Genomic DNA, 22,556 nt, shown 5'->3' on the forward strand with positions numbered 1-22,556 from the left:
GATTTGGGGTAAGGTCAGGCCAACCTTGGGCATTGTGTGCCAGCTCTCTTGCGGGGAATGATTTGTTGGGATGCCCCCGGGTATCCTCCGTTGCTGGAGTGCTGTGTGCTGTGTGTGGAAAGTGAGTATGCCCCCGGGGTAACTCCCTGGCTGGAGTAGGCGTGAGTGCCTGTTGTGTGGGTAAGCTCCAAGACTTCCTTTTCGGAGCAATTGCAGAACCTTGGGACGAGCCGTTTGTGGCTCCCTCAGTGGCGATGGGCAGTAGCTCTTGCCCTTCCCTTTGCTCCAAAGGGTCCCCCTCCCCCCCTGGAAAAGACCCAGGAGTTTCAGCAGAAAAGTCCCGCCTAGAGCGGAGTTGGTCGATGTGCCGACGCAGGACACGACCGTTGTCCAGGGCAACCTCGTAGGAGAGAGGACCTGTGATCCTGGACACAGAAGCGGGGACCCATGTATGACCAGGCCCGTAATTGCGAGCCCAAACCGGGGCACCCACAAGTAGTTGTCTAGGTGCCCTAGGATGTGAGGTAGATGAAGGCAGTCTGTCCGGATGCAACCGGTCAAGTCTCGTAGTAAGTTGGCGCCCCCAACGAAGTTCAGCTGGACTTCTCCCTGTAGAAGTGGACGGTGTGGTGCGATAAGAAAGGAGAAAGTCAGCCAACCTGTGATGCCAGTCCCCGTAGGTGAGTCTCTTCAAGGCGTCCTTTGCGATGCGCACCATGCGTTCAGCCATACCGTTGGTGGATGGGTGAAAAGGCGCAGATGTGGCATGACGAATCAGGTTTGCCTGTAAGAAAGCTTGGAATTCGGAGGAGGTGAATTGAGGGCCGTTGTCAGACACAATGACATCTGGCAGCCCGTGTGCAGCAAAAATCCCCCTCAGTACCTGAATAGTCTTTGCAGTGGTGGTGGACGAGACAGGCACAACCTCAAGCCATTTTGAATGGCTGTCAACAAGGACCAAGAAGAACTGGCCCTGAAAGGGCCCAGCGTAGTCAATGTGCACCCTAGACCATGGGGACTGTGTTTCCTCCCATTTATGCACAGGAGCTTGGGGCATCTCTGGGCGAGATCGTTGGCACATGTGGCATGCGTGTACCTTAGCCTCAATATCTTTATCTAAAGCAGGCCACCACAAGTGGCTGCGTGCAAGAGCCTTCATACGAACAATGCCAGGATGACCCTCGTGGAGGGATTCTAAGACCCTAGTCCTCATTGAGGTGGGAATGACAACTCTGTTTCCCCAAAGCAAACAACCCTGAGAAAGGGACAATTCGTTCCTTTTGGACCAGAAACTCTGAAACTCAGGACTAGGGCAGTGCTCAGGCCACCCGGACAGGACCCAGGAGCGGACACGTGAAAGTGTGTGATCTGTACCTGTTTCAGCGGTAACATCCCTGGCACTAAGAGGAAGCTCGGGCAAGGCTTGGATTGATAGAATGTTGACAGCTGGCGCGGGGTCAGCTTCTACTACTGGCAGAGGCAACCTACTGAGGCCATCAGCATGGCCCATTTCTTTCCCAGGCTTGTGGAGTAATGAAAAATCATATGCAGACAAGAAAATAGACCACCTAAGCATTCTAGGGGAAATGATGTGGGGAGTCTGCTTACGTGTGGTAAACAGTCCCAGCAGAGGCTTATGGTCAGTGAAGACCGTGAAATGCCTGCCATATAGAAAATCGTGGAATTTTTTAATTCCAGCAACAACAGCCAGAGCCTCCCTGTCTATCTGAGCGTAGTTGCGCTCGGCAGAAGACAATGTTCTGGAGTAGTATGCAATAGGAACCTGAGTTCCATCAGACCTGAGGTGACTCAGGACAGCTCCAACCCCGTAGGGGGATGCATCACAAGCGATGCACACAGGGAGAGACTCGTTGAAATGTGCAAGAACACTGTTAGAAGTGAGCAAGGCCTTGACTTCTTTAAAGCAAGCCTCATGTGCTTGTGACCACAGCCACACAGCTTGTTTGTCTAGTAGCCTGTGAAGAGGCTCAGCTACACTAGCTTTATGTGGAAGAAAAGAATTGTAGAAATTCAGGAGGCCTAAGAAGGCCTGAAGTTCGGCCTTAGACTTTGGCCTGGGTGCTTCTAAAATAGCAGTTAGTTTGGATTCAGCAGGATGAATCCCAGCAGCATCAATTTTGAATCCCAGAAATTCAGTAGAAGGCACCCCAATCTTGCATTTGTCTTTTCTGAGCTTAAGGCCTGATTTCCTGAATCTTAACAGGACAGCCCTAAGCCTTTCAGCTAGAATGTGTGTGGAGTCTCCTGCAATCAAGACATCGTCAAAGTAGGGGCAGACCCCTGGTATACCTCGTAGTGTGTTTTCCATTACGCTTTGGAAAATCCCAGGAGCGACATTCACTCCAAACTGCAGCCTTTTTACCTTAAAGGCTCCCCTGTGGGTCACAATAGTCTGAGCTATGGCAGCATCATTATCAACAGGCAGCTGTTGATATGCTTGAGCTAGGTCAAGCTTTGCAAAAACACGCCCCCCCTTGAGAGAGGCCAGGATGTGACTGACCACAGGAACAGGATAGGCATGTTGCTGCAATGCCTTATTGAGTGTGCATTTGTAATCAGCACAAATGCGAATGTCCCCATTTGCCTTTAGAGGCGTGACAATGGGGGTCTCCCATGGGCTGGAATCAACAGGTTCTAGGATTCCTTGTTGGATTAGTTTGTCTAATTCAGTGTCAATCTTACTTTTTAAAGCAAAAGGGACCCTTCTTGCTTTAATCCTAATGGGAGTGACAGTGGGGTCTAGCTTTAAGGACACAGGTGGTCCTTTGAATGTGCCCAGCTGGGGGCTGAAAACATCTGCAAATTCCTTGCAGACTTCCTGTAGGTCGAGTGTTTGTAAGCTGTTGAGTCCTGTGACGTGTATCCCCAGGGCCTCAAACCAATCGAGTCCTATGAGACTCGTTCTTTCACCCCCTACTACTAACAAGTCTAGTGGACCTTCAAAACTCTTGTATTGCACGTTAAGGGTGGCCTCCCCCTTAACACACACTCTTGAGTTCTGAAAATCAGTTAATACAATATCAGAAGGCCTTAACTTGGCCTTAGTCCCACTACTGGAACAAATCTTCCTAAATGTATGCAATGAAATGATGGAAAGGGCAGACCCTGTGTCTAGTTCCATAGATAATGGAACCCCTTGTAGCTTCACGTTGAGTGACAGCTTTTTCTTCATGGGCTTGTGTGTGCCTGTCCTACAAATGTTTCTACGCGAAGCGCAAAAACCTACCCTATTCTGGCTGGGGACTCTGGTACCCTTCAGGCGTTCTTCTTGAGGTTGTGCCTTTCGTCGGCCCAGACACACAGCTGCAATGTGCCCTTGTTTGCCGCATGCCCGGCAGGTAGCGGAGCGGAACTTGCAGTCGGTTCTCCTGTGGCGACCTCCACAGCCGATGCACTTGAGCGGAGCTGAAGAGCTTTCCTTCTGATTTTCTCCCTTCGCGGGATGTAGACGGTCGACTTCTTCGTCCGGATCCTCCTCGGAGTTTCGTCGGACGTCTTTTTGGTGCACGGACGCACCCTCTGCACTGCTTCTGATCGGCCGCATGTTCTTGACGGCGCCGCCTGCTGCTTCTTCCGCGGTGGCTTCCCTTAAAGCGTCTTGGAAGGATAATTCTTCCTTAGCGAAAAGTCTCTGTTGTAGCTCTCGATGCCTCAACCCGCACACGAATCGGTCCCTCAGTCGTTCCTCGAGGTCCTTGAACTCGCAGGGCTTGGCGGCCTTCCGTAACGCGGCGATGTACTCCTTGGCTGACTCCCCGGACCGTTGATCCCTCTGCTCGAAGGTGTGGCGCCATGAGATAACGGACACCTTGGGGTGGAAGTGGTCCTTCAGCAGCTTCTTCAGGTCTGCGTAGCTTACAGACTCTACTGGAACAGGTGCTGCAAGGTTTTCTGCGATTTCGAAGGCGTCTTGGCCGCAAGCGCAAAGCAGGGTGGCAGCCTTCAAGCTATCTTCCCTCACTTGGTTTGCCTTGAAGTAGTTCTCCATTCTGGATACGTAGGACTCCCACCGCTCTGGATGTGAGACGTCGAATTCCGCAAGCCTTCCGATTTTCGCCATCTTCGGATCTTCAGGAGACGGGTCTATCAGCCAGCCTACCCCCGAATGCGCACTGGATTGGCGGGCAGCTGCTGAGTCAACACCGTTCCTCTTCCGCCGCTCAGGACTCCTTGGGTAAGCTTACACTTTTTCCTTTCCAGGTAGTGCAAGGCATCCCACCCTCGTCGCCAGTGTTGCGTCCTTGGCGGGAAAACAGACACGAGAAGCAGCTGGAGTTCTCAAGTTCTTTTATTCAGCGTTCAGCTTACAGGAAGATGGCTTCAGCTCAGCCCAAACGCCTCACAGCCTCTTATATAGGCAACTCCCGGGTAAATGGGTTACTTTTCCCGCGCCAGCACCCGCGCATGCGCACGGCGCTGGCGACAGCCTGTCTGGTCCCGGGCAGCTTTGCACCTGCCCGGGACTGCCTGCAAACGCCCGAGCCGTTTGCAAGGCTCGGGACATAACAAGCATAAGTGAATTTAAGAGGCTTTTTAGTTAGTGCTGTCAAAATTATTTTTGCATAGTTGTGTTAACATTATGTCTTTTTTACATTCATAATTACTTCTACAGTTGAAAAATTATAAATGCAGCACTGTTTATCACATTTATTTCTAGTTTTATTGTACTGCTCTTTTCATATATTTTTTTCACATAACAATATAACAAGGAAATGTTTTGTACAGTATAATGTGGTGTATTTCATTTTCAACCAGTGTTATGCAAAGATAACTGTTAGAATAATCAAAACAAGGGGACTTGTGCAATAAATTGGGATTTGAGTCACAACTCTGTTAAGCAACTTTTGACCCATTCAGACTGTTGGCTATTCTTTCTCTGCCTCCGTTCTTTCTTTGCACCTTCAGTGATATTCTTTGTGGTTTGGCATCATCATGTTATATTACATTCACCCAGTAGAAAGAGCCCTAACAATTAGATTTTGCAAGGAAAAGCAGTTAGTAGTGCCTCATTGTGGTAGGGTAAGGAAGATTGAGGATCAGAAGTACTGCTTTTCAATAGTAGCACTGATCTTTTGAATTGCCTTCCATGGAGATTAGGCTACCTTCTATTTTAACTGCACTGCAGAAGCATCTGAAAATGGAAGCTGTTCAGAATTTAATGCCAAGATTGATTGACTGATTATTGCTGACCATAGATGTTCTATTGATTGTTGGTTTCCTGTAAACTGCCAAAGGTCCTGTGGGGTTGTGGCAAGGTATAAATTGCAATTAAATAAATAACTTTCTGAAATATTGTTATCAGTAATGCCATACTCTAAATAATAAATAGTAATGCTTGCACATATTTTATGTTCTGGTTTTGACTGCTTTTGAAGGACCAACACCCCCCCCCCCCAGCAGGGAGAGGAGCTTCCTGAAAATCAAAGAGTTCTGCAGAGCACTGTATCTGCCAATGAGTTGGGTTGTTGCATTGCATTACAATTACTGCTTGTCATATGTCTCATGTGAAACTGTGATAAGAAAGATTGCTTTTTATAACAAGGTAATACAGAATGGTAATGCTCTTTAAAACCAGCCTCCCAGGGCAGTTTACACTACATTAAAATAAAACTTGTGATTTTTTTTTTAAATGTGCAGTAAAACATTACACTTAAAATACTTAACAATGTGACATTAATAAACAATTAATAAAAGGAGTCATTTCTGTAATTAAAATTTTTAGAGCAAAATTAACACATTAAATGTTAATGTGATTATATGTGAAAGAATTTAAGTCTATTCTCCAAAAGAGTTTAAAAGTATTTTCCAAAAAGACAATTAAGTTGGTATCAGGACTACCTGTCAGAACCCATTTATTGGGAGGGGGATGATTTCCTTATTCTAACTTCCTGTGGGTTCTGCCATAGTCCTGGGGGGGGAGGGGGAAGCTATGGGCACTACAATATATCCTCTCCACTTGGCTATAGACGCTATAATGTATCCTCTCTACTTTCCTCTATCTGCCTGTTCTTTGATCTATTTCCCTTACTACAGCCTGGGGTGAGAATGGAATGTGCCTCTGGCTATCTGCCTTATCTCTAGCCATGGAAGAACAGGAGCAAAGACCTAACAGCCAAACAACCTTGGGAATGGCATCTTATCAACCCCGTTTCCACAGCGGGCTCACACCTGGAGATTGGTTCATTTGAACCGGCCGGATGGACAATTGGGGTGAGGTTTGCCAGTTGCTCTTTTAACCTATTGATTCACGTGGAAAAGCCGCAGATCCTGCATTCTATGCTTGCAGTTAACTTCTCCCAATAAAAGTTCCTTTTGGAATGAAGCTGTTCCAGGAGTTCTGCTTTCTTGGGAAGAGGGATTGAGGCAGGTCCTTACACTACCTCCAGAGTCAGGGAAAGAGGGGCTAACTAAAGCAGCCTGTTCCCATGTACCCATTCACTGCATCTTTGGGAGCTCAGCATCCAAAAATGAAAAAATGTTGTCCGAAGCTCTGAAGGATTTTTAGATTAAAACTAGGATCTCGAACAGGCACTGAAAATGAACTGGGGGCTAGCAAAGGTCACAGAGAACTATCCAGATTGTCCCAGACCAGTCACCATTTACTAGAGTAATTGGGTTTTCAAGTGCAGCCTCACTTATAATACATTGCAATACTATAAATGAGAAGTTACTAGGGTTAGTACAAAATGCCTATCCTATTCAAGTATGACTGAACCTGGTACACAGAAACCTCTTGTGCCTAAATAATTAAAAATGGACTCAAAAGTGTCCTCAAGTTACAAACTTGAATTTTTAGGGAGAGTGCCATCCTATCCAGTAAGTTCTACACACTTGGATAAGTAAAACTTCCATGATGGCATCTCTTTCTTGTCTGGAGTGACTTTCTTTTCTCCTCATCCATTCTATTACCACAGTTACTGGCTAGATTCTATGAGCAGAAAAGATAGAGCTGAGCTTCATCAACATACTGATGTCTCTCAACAGTATCACAGAGATGTTTAAAAATATGGTGGATAAAATGGAAACTTGTAGAAGCCCACAGTATAATGACCATAGTGGTGAGTTGAAATTATTTGGGATCACATTCTTGAAATGGCCAATCATGTATGAATAAATTCACTTCAACCCTCTTCTGATCACCCCTAACTTGAAAGCTTTTTCAGAAAAATAATGTAGTCCAGTATTTCTCAATACTTTAAGATGTGTGGAATTCAACTCCCAGAATTCCCTAGCCCACATGGGAGTTGAAATCTTAAAGTAGCTGACATTGAGAAATGCTGGTTTAGTTGATGGTAGAATCAGTACTGTTCCCCCGCCATTCATCTTCCAAGCAAAGATAGTTCAGTATTGTAATCAAGGCAATTTCAAGTGCTTGAACTCGAAATTGATATGAATCTAGAAAATCTAGGTCATTCAGGAATAGTGTAGTCTTTCCTCCATACAAACATTTGATCAAACAAATAAGAATCAAAAAAGTCTGATTAATACTGTTTTTGGAAGGAAGAATAAGATTATAATTTCAGCAAGTACTCTACTCTCATATGAAACAGTGTACTAACATCTGATAATCAATTCAAATTATTTATTGCACTCAGAAACCTTTCGCCAAAGTAACTCAGAGCATGCTATAAGCTTTCTGCAATCTTGAGTTCAGTAAGTTTCAAAAGTAGTCTATTTCCAGCAGTAGCCTAGACACAGAGTGACAGATAGTATATTTGGATAGTTATAAAAGTCATATCTTGTGTTTAGCTCTGAGGCAGTTGGATTGTGCTGCTTTCTTTTAGATAAAATAACTTTTCTTAATTTGTGACATGTTGCAAAGTGTGGGACATTGTCTGGCTCAGGATCTGGGTCAGCGGTAATCTCTGTAATGCAGCCAGTGGCTCAGACTGATCAAGCTCTTCAGCTTCTAAATCTGAAGCGTTGGGCTGATCTCTAACACTAGTTCTGATAGAGTATGGGTGGTCTCCAGTTTAAGAACGAGTTTTGTTCCCAATATCTGTTCTTAAGTTAAATTAGTATGTTGGCTGAAACAATATTGTTGTATCATACTATATAAGTAATATCATGTACTGAACTTGAACCATTGTGTATTTAACTCAAATTTTACTACAATAGACTTCATTCTTAATTATAGGTCATTCTGAAACCAACATATTCTTAAGCCAGAGATATGCTGTAGTTGTTGGTGCTTATTTATTGGAGAAACTATTGTTTAATATTAAACAATAACATTCATGTTTGTCACTGATTCCTCAGTGACAAACATGAATGTTATTGTTTAATATTAATGTGAAAGTATCAGTCTGGTAAATTGAGAGGAAAGAAAGCGATGGGAACAGTTTTCAGTCACACAGTAATAGTGGAAAGCATAAGGAAAATTCCGTTGCAAGAATGTAGATTTGCTCATATAAAATTGAATGTAAGCCAGTGTATGGAACTCATTTATGTAACACTCCAGTACCCAGCCATTTGGAAATAAGTTTCATTGCATTTGATGAGTCTTATATATAACTAGATATATATTGTGAATCTGCAGTCTTAGACAGGAAGTTACTAATGTCTGAGGAAAACTATTTCAGATTCTCTTACAAAAGGTATCAAGTTGAACCATTCTACAGGCTAATTAAAGTGCTATGAAAAATAATATTGGGAAAATCTGGCCAACTGTAAAAGAAAAATGAAGAAACTAATGGAAATGGAATGTTCTACAATAAATAGCTCCAAGCAAGAATGTATTTGAATTAAAGATATTATCTGCTATGTTAGTTTTAGTGGAACTGTGAAATTTTGGGACTGCATAAGGGGGCGCACTGAACATGAATGGAGTTATCTAGCATTGCAGCTTTATTCACAATCCAGATTTTAAAATGCACAGCCAAAAATGCTGGAAGCACTATAATTATTATGCTATTTAAAATATTAAAATGTCAGCAAAAATAGACAAGTAAAATCAAAGAAGAAAGAATTGATACTAAAATTTTGTTGATGAGATGGACAGGTACAAAAGACAAGAACTGAATATTAAGATGTTTGATGAAGCAGCCTGAATCTAGCGAGATAAGAACTTGGCTTGTTCTACTTTAGAAAAAAATCAATTAGATTTGGGTTTAACATGAAGTCTTCTCATATTACATAGTATTATACTAACACAAGAAACCTTACAAATTTTCTTGCTCCACCCAATCGCTTGGCAACTTGCTTGTAAAATTCTAATTAGTCTTTCCCCACTACCTTTGCCCCCATTTGAATTTTTAAAGCTCTGCCGACAATGTAATTTTTGAGGGATCCTTGATGCTCTCTGAGCTTGGTTGTTTTCTTGCAGATGTTTCATTACCCAAACTAGGTAATGTCATCAATGCTGGTAGGGAGTGGGGTTTGGTCTCAATTTATATTCTACTACCTTACCATTCAATCCAATGTAGCAAAATCAACACAAGCTATAAAAGGATAATACTACCATACATCAAAAACTTCTCAGAAACCACCAACAGACTTTAAAACCACATGTCATCAGCATAGCACACCACCCAACTAAAGCCCTCCAAAACATCCTAAGTAAACCAGAAGACCAGCAGTCCCAGAAGAAAAAACAGGAGTCATCTACAATATATAGTGTAAGCACTTCAATAGCCACTACCTAGGACAAACAGGCAAAAGACTAGCAGATCACATCCATAACCACCAAATAACAGCCAGACGACATGATGAAAACGCCTTCATTTCACAACACAGCCTTAACCATAGTTTCAACTGGAAACTCTGACCATCGGAGACCATGCCAAATCCAAAAAATGCTAGAGAAATCCTGGAAGCCTGGTACTCTGACAAATCACCCATCAATAGAAGTGTAGTATCTACCTACCGCTCAAAAGACACAATCAAGAAGCCAAAAAGGGAACAAAAAGACCAAAACACCTCCCCACCAGCAATCAATACTCAGGGGAGCCCATATGAACTCCGAGATTAACAGAAGACCAACAATCAAGAAGTAAACAATACCCCAATCAAGGAACTGCCAAACAAGCTAACTGTAAATAGCCCAACCAAAGAAGTCCCAATACAACCCCTACCAACACTGGCAGCACAAGCCACTAGAATATAAACTGAGAACAAATCCCACTCCTTACTAGCACTGATGATGTTACCTAGTATGGGCAATGAAACATCTCTGCAAGACCTCAGAGAGCACCAAGGACCCCTCATTTCAACCCTGAACGACATATATTTTCCTCTATCAGTAATTTAATTCTTATTTTGCTCTTTGCTGTTACTGTTCCATCTCCAATGATCCTCAGAGACAGCCAAGTGTACTTTAAATCTGAGCTTGTTAAATGTTGCCCAGCACTGAAAGAGATTGAAAAAGGCAGTTGTTGAAAAGAATAATTTTTTAAAAGATTGCTGAGTGAGTGTAATGTTTCAATAATTATTAGGATGTTTAATTTAATGATATTTATTTAAACAGAATGAGCAATGTTTATATTTGTATCATTATGGCAGATAAGATAATGTAAGGTAAGGTAAGATAACCTTTATTGTCATTTTTTACTGTGGGCACAACAGCACACATCAAAAATGAAATTTAGTTGCCCGTTCTCAAAGTGAAACACATACATGACACACACCTAAACATATTATATACAACATATGTATAGACCCACATCCCTACATATACATAACAAATATTAAATACTGTCCATCTTGAATATATAACGGAAGGAGGAAGCTTGAGAATTTACAAGGTAAATACTGTATGGAATGAAACTATGGCTGAATCTGGATGTTCTGCTTCGGATACCACGGAGCCTCCTCCCAGAAGGTAACATGAAAAACAGGTCATGAAGAGGATGTGTCATGTCCCAGATAATCTTACGGACCCTGCTCAAGCAACGCTTCTGTGCTATGTCCTGGATGGGAGGGAGGGAACTGCCAATGATCTTTTTGGCCATCCTCACTACTCTCTGCACCGCCTTCCTGTCTGAAGCAGTGATGCTTCCAAACCAGACTGTGAGGCTGTATGCCCCTATAGAAAGTGATAAGGCTAGGGAAGGAAGATGTGCTTTTTCACGCAATGCAGAAAATGCAGTGCAGACAAAACACCAAACCATCTCGTGGGAACAAGGTCATTCCCGCAGGTGTGGGAAGGAGGAGTGAAGACGAATGGAGAAACCCACTAACTAATTGGGAAGCATGATCTATAGCACAGCAGAGGGGAGGAGATGGTTACTTTTAGTTACTTTGAATCTCTGGGGAAAACTTTAGAGTTGGTTTCACTTTTGACTGTGCCGATAATATGTATCCAATAAACATGTGCTTTGAGGAGACTTCAAGCCTCGGAGTTTTGTTTTACTTGGTTACATTAGTCAGAGCCTTGACATTAACATTAGATATGCATATTTCATTGTTAGAAGATTTGTCCCAGTCATGCTTAGCTTAGAGTGCAGCCTATTCATTTCACAGGTTCTTCTTTTATAGGCAGTATTTATGCAAAACGGGGGTGGGGGGAGAAGAAGGGCAGGGGAGTTAGGAAGAAATGTAATTGGTTCATCACACATCAAAGTATTTAGACAGAAGCTAATGCCTATCACTGTGACATGTTGCCTTGAACTGAATAGAATCAACAAAAAAAATGCTGGTTTTTATGTATGTGCATTTAAGTCTGTATACATGTTTTGAAAGTCTGTTTCTGTTACGCCTGAATTTCGTGTCTCTGGCTTCTAAATACAGTAGAATAATTAATGCTATTACCTTCCCTCCCTTATCTAAATCACATCAGGATTCTACAGTAAATCAATAGTTATAACAAAGAGGAACAGAGCTCTAATTCCATTGGGACTCATTACTCTGCTGCCTAAGATTTAGATCTAGATTCTCAGTAAAGTTATCTAGTATTCCATAGTAGTTAACAACTGGCAGTTATTAATGGTCCATGGTTACTTCAGCTTTACAGCATTGGAACTGATAAAAGGGCATAACAAAATGAAATTATTGGCCCTATTTCTTTGAATTTTCCTTTCTTCTTTCTTTTTTCTTATTTACTCTCCAGCCCACCTAGTATAATATATCTGCCACTTCTTTACTGGAATTCTTTAAAAAAAGTTTGTTTTTAAACAACAAAATATTTGTGGCAGTATTTTAGGAGCCTGGTGAAAATAAATAGAAATCTTCAACTAGTCTTTTCAATAAGAGTTATTACACATAGCCATCATAAAATAAAATATTTTATATTGTAGCATAGAAAATATTTGTGGTTTTTTTCTTACCACTGATGTCAATCCTCCGCTACTGTAGAAAAAGAAAAGTTGACACTTGAAATTGCATAATTTTAATCTAGTGTGAACCACTTAGCAGTTTTTTCTTTACCAGTTTCTTTTTTAAAAAAAGATTGTTCAGTGAAGAAAAAAACAGTTTTCTCATGAGTGTGGACAGTATTAACCCTTCTCATCAAAAATAGCCAATTTTCATTGGCTAGGTAAATACTACGGTGGATAATTTACATGACATGTCATAAAACCTTCAGTTTAACGTTCACTGAATTAAATTGCTAGAGTTGCTGCACATTCTTCTTTCTATCTGATTTCTTTAAAAATATATGACAAGGTATAATTTGCTAAATTTCTTTGAGCAAAGCAAAGGAAAAAAAAGTAATGGTATTTATGAGACTAAAACATATACATATGTGACAAATACTTTGAGACTCTGAAAATGGTTGTTATAGTCTGCCTTGGATCCAAATCATGTCATAGAATTTGTTGTGGGATAGAACTGAATATTTTATAAATATTTCACTCAGTTCTAAACTTCATTTTCCATGTTATATGGTAACAAATAAGAGAGTGGTTCCAAAAATAGTTCAACTGCTAAGGCAGATATATCTCTTCTGCAAGCAATTTCATGATTTTTTGGGGGGTAATTTTTGAAGAGGCATGTGTTATGCTTTTAACTACAATTGGGCAGAGGGATATCTTGCTCACTTTCCTCTTGTGAACATGCTTGAGTGATTGATTATGGTTGTCAGATACATTCTTAAATGTTAAAGATCATCAAAATCCATCATTATTAGCAACATTATAAAGTATTCTGTTTTTTTCTGTCATTTTTTAAAAAATCAGAGTACAGCCCAAACCAAAGCACCAAATTCTTTGCCTTGAAATAAATGTCAAAATATTAATGTATTGCAATTTTAATAAATTACACTGAATTATTGGGAGGTTTTATTCCATTGATTTTTACAAAAAATAATCATAGAAAGATGGAAATAATCAATTACCTTTATATTAACTAACATAGGCTACAGATTAGACGTCACCAAATTTGGAAATTTAATGACAGTAGAGTTTGACTGCAAAAATTAATGATGAGTTAAAAATCTTAGCATTTCTTACATTAAAAAAATGTAATAGTTAAGCATTTAATATTTAACAAGTTTATAAATTGTGGCTGTTCTCTACTCAAGTATAAAAGCCATTATAAAGCATGACAAGAAAAAAAATGTCCTAATTAGAAATAATGGGATAAAATTGGCAAAAAGAAAAAAAAGGCTGCCATTTCTCATAGTGAAATCTATTAGAAGGTGAGATAGACAAGTCTCCCAAGGGAAGTGGTATATGACATTAAAGTGTTTGGTTCATTTAAAAGACTATACTGGCATAAGTTTTGAAGTATGAGCTGTAGGGAGAGATATATGCTATGAATAGTGAGGAAGATCATTCAGTGTGAAAATTAGAATAGGAGTAAATACTATTTTAAACAAAATTAAATGAACACTAATACTTATATATGTCTTGTCAAGGAAGTAGACTCTAGTAGATACATTGGAAGGCCAAATTTGCTGCAAATAGCATGAAAATCAGTTCCAGATTGGCAGAAGTCTGGGCAGCATCTCAACTAAAATGTTCTTCCAACAGCTTGCTCTCAAGACTCTTAGTAGAAGCCTTGCCAACTTGCCTCATTAAAAGGCTTCCAGAATCAATTAAATATCTGCAAATCTGACAATGAAGGGAAAGTTTTCTTAGGGCAATCACCAGGTCAGAGGTGACCCAGGAAGGCTGACATGAGATGCAACTGACTCAGGTACAACTTAAAATACAAATGTAATGAAGTCATTATATAAAATAATTAAGAACTATTAGAATTTTTCAAAAAATATTCTGAGTGTTCACCAGAAATATCCATAATATTGTATCTATCTGAAAGAAACTGCTCCTAAGGTAAAAAAGAAAAGGGAGATAGACAAAAAAAAAAACCTTTAGTATAATAGTTCTATTTTGGGTTAGCTATACATGTTTTCATGCTAGAGCAGAGAAGAGCTTTTCAGTGATAAAATTTGTTTGGTGGCTGAAGTTCAGTACTTAATATCTGTCTCATAATCCAGGTGGTCATCTTTTTTTTTAATAATGATGATGACGGCCTTCTGGTCAAAACCAGTCCTTTGTAATAATTTTGAGAGACTTGCTAATATAGAATTGCTTCACATTTATATCCTCTTCTTTATTTAGTAGAACATTTCTTTTCCATTCTAGAAATCTCATCCATATAATTCTTAACTCTACTACAACAATGGTGAGCTCTTAAGAAAGCACTTCATAGCACAGTGGTGGCGAACCTATGGCACGCGTGCCAGAGGCAGCATTCAGAGCCTTCTCTGTGGGCACATGCGCTGTTGCCCCAGCAGAGTTTGCCATAGTAGCGAGCACATGGCATTTGGAAGTGACAGGGCAGGAAGTGAGCAAGCAAGGGGCGTTGGCCTCCCTGGGGATGCCCCGGAGATGGCAAGGGACTGGCCCCGGCTACGCTTACCAGTCTGCCGTGACCACTGCAGACACACCCACTCAGTGGGCCACGCCCCCACTGAGGGCACCACAATGCTGATGCAGCCCTGGCACTTTGTGATAAATAAGTGGGTTTTGGGTTGCAGTTTGGGCACTCGGTCTCTAAGAGGTTCGCCATCACTGTCATAGCACTTCCTTCTCTAGACTTTCCTCTTTAACACCAAAAGGTGAACTGAAAGATAGCAAATGACCAGGTGTTAATCACTGAATTTCCATGGCTGAGGATGGACTTGAAGCTGGATCTCCATGGCATTGATCAAGTATCCTACCCATTATAGTGTTTCCACTTATAATTCAGCCTCTTGTTTCTTCTTCCTGCTGGTATCTACACATACATTCAAATGTAAAAACTGAGTACTCTCTTAATTGATGTTGGTAGCACCACTAACAGTTAAGGGAATCCTAAGTCTTAAATGTCTTTCTTCCATTTAAAAGGTGTACTGGTGATTTGCCTTAATAAAACTGAACAAAGAAAATAAAATAAAAGGAAAAGAAAAAAATGAAAGAATACAAATATTATATATTATAAGGACTTCTCACCATATTTGTTTGAATTACATAACTGCCATCTGGAAACTGATGATTGGACAATGGAAATAGGGTCTCTGTTCTTTATTATCATTAATTTTTCAACACTGGAAAAATGTTAATGGTCCTAAAGAAATAGTACTTTACTCAGAAAATCTAAGAAAAGCTGTCATTTAAAAGTTGATTGTGACAAATATTAATAGAGTAAAAATGTATTTGCAAAGCCATATCATTTTGTAATATGAATGCTCTTGACTGGAGTCAATGGCTTCAAAATTCAAAATAAATAATTACCATCTTTATTCTATTATCACTGGATACATATTAATAAAATGTGACCCTAGCTGAACCAAAGCAGCATACAGTTTAGGTGGAGATTTACATTGTGTTGTTAGTTGTGAAGTTGTGTCCAACCCATAGTGACGCCATGGACAATGTTCCTCCAGGCCTTTTTGTCCTCTACCATCTTCTGGAGTCCATTTAAGCTTATGCCTACTGCTTCAGTGACTCCATCCAGCCATCTCATTATCTGTCATCCCCTTCTTCTATTGCCATCAATCTTTCCCAACATTAGGCTCTTCCCCAGTGAGCCCTTCCTTCTCATTAGGTGGCCAAAGTACTTGAGTTTCAACTTCAGGATCTGGCCTTCTAAAGAGCAGTCAGGGTTGATCTCCTCTAGGACTGACCGGTTTGAACGCTTTGCAGTCCAGGTGACTCGCAGGAGTCTTCTCCAGCACCATAGTTCAAAGGCCTCAATTCTTTTGTGCTCAGCCTTTCTTATGGTCCAACTTTCACAGTCATACATTGCAACTGGGAAAACCATGGCCTTGACTATACATACTTTTGCTGGCAGGGTGATGTCTCTGCTTTTTAGTATGCTATCTAGATTTGCCATAGCTTTCCTCCCCGGGAGCAAGCGTTTTTTAATTCTTGGCTACAGTTCCCATCTGTGGTGATCTTGGAGCCCAGGAAGATAAAATCTGTCACTACCTCTATTTCTTCCCCATCCATTTGCCAGGAATTGAGAGGGCCGGATGCCATGATTTTGGTTTTCTTAATATTGAGCTTCAAGCCAACTTTTGCACTCTCCTTCTTCACCCGCATCAAGAGGCTCTTTAGTTCACTTTCTGCCATTAAAGTGGTATCATCTGCATATCTTAGGTTGTTGATATTTCTTCCGGCAATCTTAATTCCAACTTTTGATTCATCTAGCCCCACCTTTCTCATGATGTGCTCTGCATCTAAATTAAATAGGCAGGATGACAGAATACAGCCTTTCCGGACTCCTTTCCCAATTTTGAACCAATCAGTGGTTCCGTTTCCAGTTCTCACTGTTGCTTCTTGACCCGCATATAGGTTTCTCAAGAGACAAATAAGATGGTCTGTACTCCCATCTCTTTAAGAACTTGCCACAATTTGTTGTGATCCGCACAATCAAAGGCTTTAGCATAGTCAATGAAGCAGAAGTAGATGTTTTTCTATTATATTACATATTATATCATAATTATAATTATAAAAATAATTATATCATAATTATTTGAAATAAATGTTAAATCCTGGCCCTAAATTACTAAGTGCCGGTTAAAAAAGAGCTGTGCCTGAGAGTTCTTGACTGAATAACTAACTCTTGATACATGTAAGGCAGATGCAAAGTTCCCCTATTATCTACACATATGTTGAACATTTTTAGGGTTTTTATTTTTCTAGACAGGCAATTTTTAAAATGTCCAGTTACAGGTAATCCTCGAATTATAAACATAAGTGAGCCCAAAATTTTTGTTGCTAAGTAAGACAATTGTTAAGTGAATTTTGCCGCATTTTACAACTTTTCTTCACTGCAGTTGTTAAGTTAGTAACATGGTTGTTAAGTGAACCTGGCTCCTCCATTGACTTTGCTTATCAGAAGGTCACAAAAGATGATCACATGACCTCAGGACACTGCAACCGTCGTAAATATGAGTCAGTTGCAAGTAGCTGAATTTTGATCACATGTCTGTGGGGATGCTGCAACGGTCATAAATGTGAAAAATGGTCATAGGTCACTTTTTTCAGTGCTGTTGCAACTTCAAACAGTCACTAAATGAACTGTTGTAAGTTGAGGATTTCCTTGCTGGAAATCAATTTCATTAAAGAATTTCACTGTGACACATACTCAAAATATGCTGCGAAAGAGTTTTTCTATAAAAAAGCATGACTTTTTAAAATATCATTTAAAGATGTTAAGATCTTTTTAAGAACATGAAACTGTTCTTAAACAGTGAAATGTCAAGTTAAATAATATTTGAAAACATTCCACATTTTTAAAGAATAAACTTTTCTTATTTTTAACTTAACCACACTTTAGTATAATACATATTTACATTGTTCCCTAAGAAAATTAGTGCTATACAAAATATTATTGTTAGAAAATGTAATTTCAACAAATTACAGATTTGTAATTTTCATTCTCTATAGTCTATAGCAGAGGTCCCCAACCTTTTGGGCACCGGGGACCAGAAGGGGTGTGGTTTTTAATACTGCCTGCATCCCTGCTTGTTGATATGCTGTGGACCGGTGCCAGTCCACGGACTGGGGGTTGGGGATCCCGGGTCTATAGTGTAATCTGAAATAACATCTGTGTGATAATATTACAAGTCTTGCAATATTACAATTGCTTACAGGATACTTCATTAGGTGTATAATTGAAAGGAAAAATATCTATTGGAAATACAATTTGTTAAACTCTCTTGCATAACTGCAAAGTCAGTATAGTATCACATATTTTACTGATTATGCAATATGTACAGCAAACTCCAGTGTCTGTAAGAAAACTACTTTTAAAAACTGGCTGCCAAATTACAAAGAGATAATTGAAGTCATATAATCACATCATTTAACTGCAACATCTACCACTAAAAAAAGCTCAGTATTATCCGCCTCTGTCCATTAAGATCATATAACTGTAGAACAGTTACTCTTCATGCATTTACTGTTTCAGAATGACTGAGAAATATTTTTATATTTTAAAAATGACTTTTACAATAATACATTGAGATTAATGTGCACATTGCCTTAAAACAATGTGTGGTTATTTTGTACTAATTTGAAGTTAGAGAAACAGTTACTCTTTTAAATAAATATTGTATGAAAATTTCATCAATCAACTTTCATATGACTGAAACTATATTTCCAGAGAAAAATACTGTTAAATAATCCCTGTTTGCATTGCAGCCAAAGCCATTTTAAAAAATACTTTTCGTAATGTCCAATATAGAAAAAAATGTCCTTTTGAAAATGTTACTTTCCACAAACTTTGTACATTCTTATTTTTTAAAAAAGAAATAAATTTACACCCAAATAGTTGGGAACGTATTTTGACTGAATGACATATTTTTAATTAATTGGCCTACTTAACTGACTCAATGGTATTTTTTCATTATCAAATTATCAAGGATCATGATTAGCTGATCCTGAGAATCATTATCAGGTTCAGACTGAACACCCGTCAGTCATTTAGTGTCCTTCGAAAGTGTTTTAATTTGTCTTCTATCATCTCTAGTCAGTTAACTTAGTGAATTCTGGGAGCAGACTTCCTTTGTATCTCTAGGATTTGAAGAGGACTTCCTTATTGGCTCAAACCTTGATACTCTCTTATCATCATATGTCTAATAAAATCTGAAATATTGGATAAATCTCAATGCATAGTCTTAACATAGCATTCAATCCAAATATGTTGCAATATGAGTGAAAATATAAAGTCAGGCAGTGGAAAACAATGCTTTTTTTAAAGCTGGAATAACAAATGAGATCAGTGAACAAGAGGTATAATAATAATTTAACAATATATATTTCTATATTAGTGGTGAAAAGCTGTTTCCCATGAGGAACAGGTTGAGAATATGTGACAGTTCTCATTATGGTAGTGATAATGGATTAGGGTTAGGGTCTGCCAAACAGATAGGATTTTTTTAGACAGCTGAAAACTGCTAACATGTAGTAATATAAAAAGTCTCAGAATGTCTTCAAGGATTGCAGCAATAATATAACATGATTAATTTCAGTACGCTTATATGAATAGAATTATATTTAAATCATCGCTTAAAATTAATTAGCTGTGCAAGGATATTGAATGCCTCAGAAATGCTAGTTAGTCACAAATTACAATATTGTTTTTAATCATTTGCAAGATGATCAATGCAAAAATATGGAAGCAGACAATAAGCCAGTATTGTGAGTATTATAATTAGTAACTTTTTAAGGAATAGTTTCACACATTTCAGTGATACAATTCACATGAAAATTTGATTGCATCACCAAAATATAAGCGGTCCAGAAATGGCGCTCTGATTGCTATAAGTCTAGGGTCTTCAAACTTGGCCCTTTTATGACTTGTGGACTTCAACTCCCAGAATTCCTCAGCCAGGCACGCTGGCTGAGGAATTCTGGGAGTTGAAGTCCACAAGTCATAAAAGGGCCAAGTTTGAAGACACCTGCCATAAGTAGTCTATGATATATATTTCAAGGAGGAACTATACAATGGATTAGTAAAAGTTTTAACCCCCATAAATAGACCTGGCAGAGGAATCTTAGTGGCAAAGTAGAATAGGAAACTACTTTTGTATATCCATCCTTCAGATGTATCCTGAAAGTTGCAAGCATTTGAAATGTAGGAGGAAGCATGAAGACAGTTAGCAAATCTGGTGGCAAGATTATTCTGCAGCAATAAACAAAGACTATATCCAGCCCATTTTAACTTGGCCCATTAATATTATTAAATAGTTCTCAAGTATTCATTCCATTTCAAAGAATAACACGTGATCTCTCAAATCAGGAAACTGGAGGGAGCAAGCTATCTTCCCCAAAATTGACTTTATGGACAGAAGGATCACTAATAACTTTATTACGCAACAGTTAAAAATTGTATGAATAAAAGTTTAAAATTCTTTTTTTTAAGCTTGTTTATTGCAAGATAATCCCATTACCAGATTTTCTGTCTTTAATTTTGCCTCTGGGCTGCAATTATTCCCTTGGCTTATTTTATATTGTGTATTTTTAACAAGTTTGTGAATTCTTAAAAATAGATTGTGTGAGATTATCAGCACCCCTTGAAGGCACCAATAGAATATCGTAAAAAAAATGAAGATTTCATCCACTGAAATCTGCTTCTAGTACCAACTTAGAATTAATGTCCATTTTTTTTCAGTGAAACAGTTTTGTCAGAGGTTGTCTGAAAATGTGTATATATATATTTCAGATCTTTATCTTTAATAATGTAGCTGATGACATGCAAGTGGGAAATATCTGAATTAGTTACAGAGCTTTCTTAATTAACTCAGTATTATTCGTGGTAACCATCATGAGCTAATAGTCATTTAGATCTAATGTTAGTACTGTAATAATTTTAAGTTGTCATAACTAGCAAGCAACTTAACTCATGTTTTTCTGTACATTAATATCAGCCACATGATGAATTATTTACCACATACCATTGCTGCTGCAGCTATATGTGTCACTTTCAAACAGTGGTTGAGTTCAGCCAGTGTGGCAAATAAGTATAATGTCAAACTTAAATCTTGTTTGGTTTCCAAACATTGTGAGAGCCCAAACTGGCAAGGTGCAGGTTTTGTATTTCCAGTGCCAGGAAATGAACAGAATGTCCATTGCTCACACCGGCCAATGGCAAGAGAAAAATACCCGCTTAATAAGTCCTTGGTTGCTGCATTTCTGATCTTCTTTATTAATAGGACTTCTCAGATCTACAGTAAAAACAACATATCTGTCCACATCTTGTCCTTGACTCTGTTCTTAGCTCCTAAATGCTGGTTGAGTTTCTAGACAGAGATTTACTGCTGTGTCTTGGCTGAATGTCTGATACAAAGAGGCAAATCATGATTTAAAACAGATAGCCTACTTTGATTGTCTTTAGCTCAGCAGTTTTTTCTCTGGGTTTCTTGGCTTCCAGGGTAGAATAAAACTATAGCTAAGATTTCCCGATGGCTGAAATGAAGCATGGAGTACAGTAAGCTTGTCATAACATAAACATTTTATTATACTTAAGTGTTTTAAATTTCAAACCCAATTCCTGACAGATTTATACTTGTGATCACAGCTTTAACAGGGACCTGGGGTTATAATATTGAGGCTATAACAAGGCAATGCAAGGAATAAACACTGTAATGTTGTTTTTTTAACTCAATAAGGGAAACATGTCACAGAGAGGAAAGGTAGTTTTAGTACTAGAGAAACAATACCTATTTATGAGTCGCTTTTCTTTAAATTAAGAAAATATAGAAATGCATTTGTAATTATTTTAATAAGATCTGAATCGAGGCTACTTGGTCTCTCATCTTCAGCTGATTTGAGAGAATTAATTTTACTGTGATTTCTTGCTTTGCTTCTTTGAAATATGCTACTAAAAAAATAAAGTTCAGTATGGCATCCTGAAGTTAGATCCATTGGCAGAGCAGTCTCTCAGCAAACACACCCACAGCAATGAGAAGTAGGAACCTTTTGCCAATGTTCACCAGTCTCCATTCTTTTTCCCCTTCTCTTGAACCTGTCCCATAAAACAACAGTGGGGCAAATTATTGGTGATGTGTCCTATCTCTTCTTCCATAATAAATGATTCTAGCTATAAGAATCTAATTATTTTATAATATATAATTTAAAATACTATACAGCTAGTTCTCGCCTTACTGTACAACCACAATTGAGCTCAACATTTGCAGTTGTTAAGTTAGTAGCACAGCTGTTAAGTGAATGTGACTTCCTCGTTGATTTTGCTTGTCAGAAGGTCACAAAAGTTATCCATGATCCTGTGATCCTGCAACCGTCATAAATATGAACCAGTTGCCAAGCATGTGAATTTTGATTACATAACCACAGGGAAACCAGAGTGGTCGTAAATATGAAAAATGGTGATAACTCACTTTTTTCAGGGATTTGAACAATCACAAACAAACATTTCCTTCTCCCAGAAGAAAGTCGGCTGATTCTCATTTCTTTACTCGGCAATGGATGAGACAACCCATGAAGTCACTTTAAATGTTTTACAGATTTATCAGAGATAAACATAATTGCTGACTTGGTATACAGAAAGGCCTTCACCCTGGCACAGTTTCATGGCCTCATCTCAGCTGCCCTTGAAGGTTGATTTGAAAATTTCTTTACCTTGAGAGGCCAGTGTCCTGTGGCCCT

At 39.1% G+C, this 22,556-nt stretch overlaps 1 protein-coding gene across 1 annotated transcript in view; it reads left to right on the plus strand.

The window, feature by feature from the left end:
- The window catches only part of SASH1 (SAM and SH3 domain containing 1), a 590,968-nt gene that overhangs the window by 304,834 nt on the left and 263,578 nt on the right, over window positions 1-22,556 (plus strand). The gene's annotated exons all lie outside the window — the stretch shown is intronic.

This window comes from Crotalus tigris, unplaced genomic scaffold (assembly GCF_016545835.1).
Source record: "Crotalus tigris isolate CLP2741 ecotype Arizona unplaced genomic scaffold, ASM1654583v1 scf7180000018030.5226217, whole genome shotgun sequence".
NCBI classification, from domain to species: Eukaryota; Metazoa; Chordata; class Lepidosauria; order Squamata; family Viperidae; genus Crotalus; species Crotalus tigris.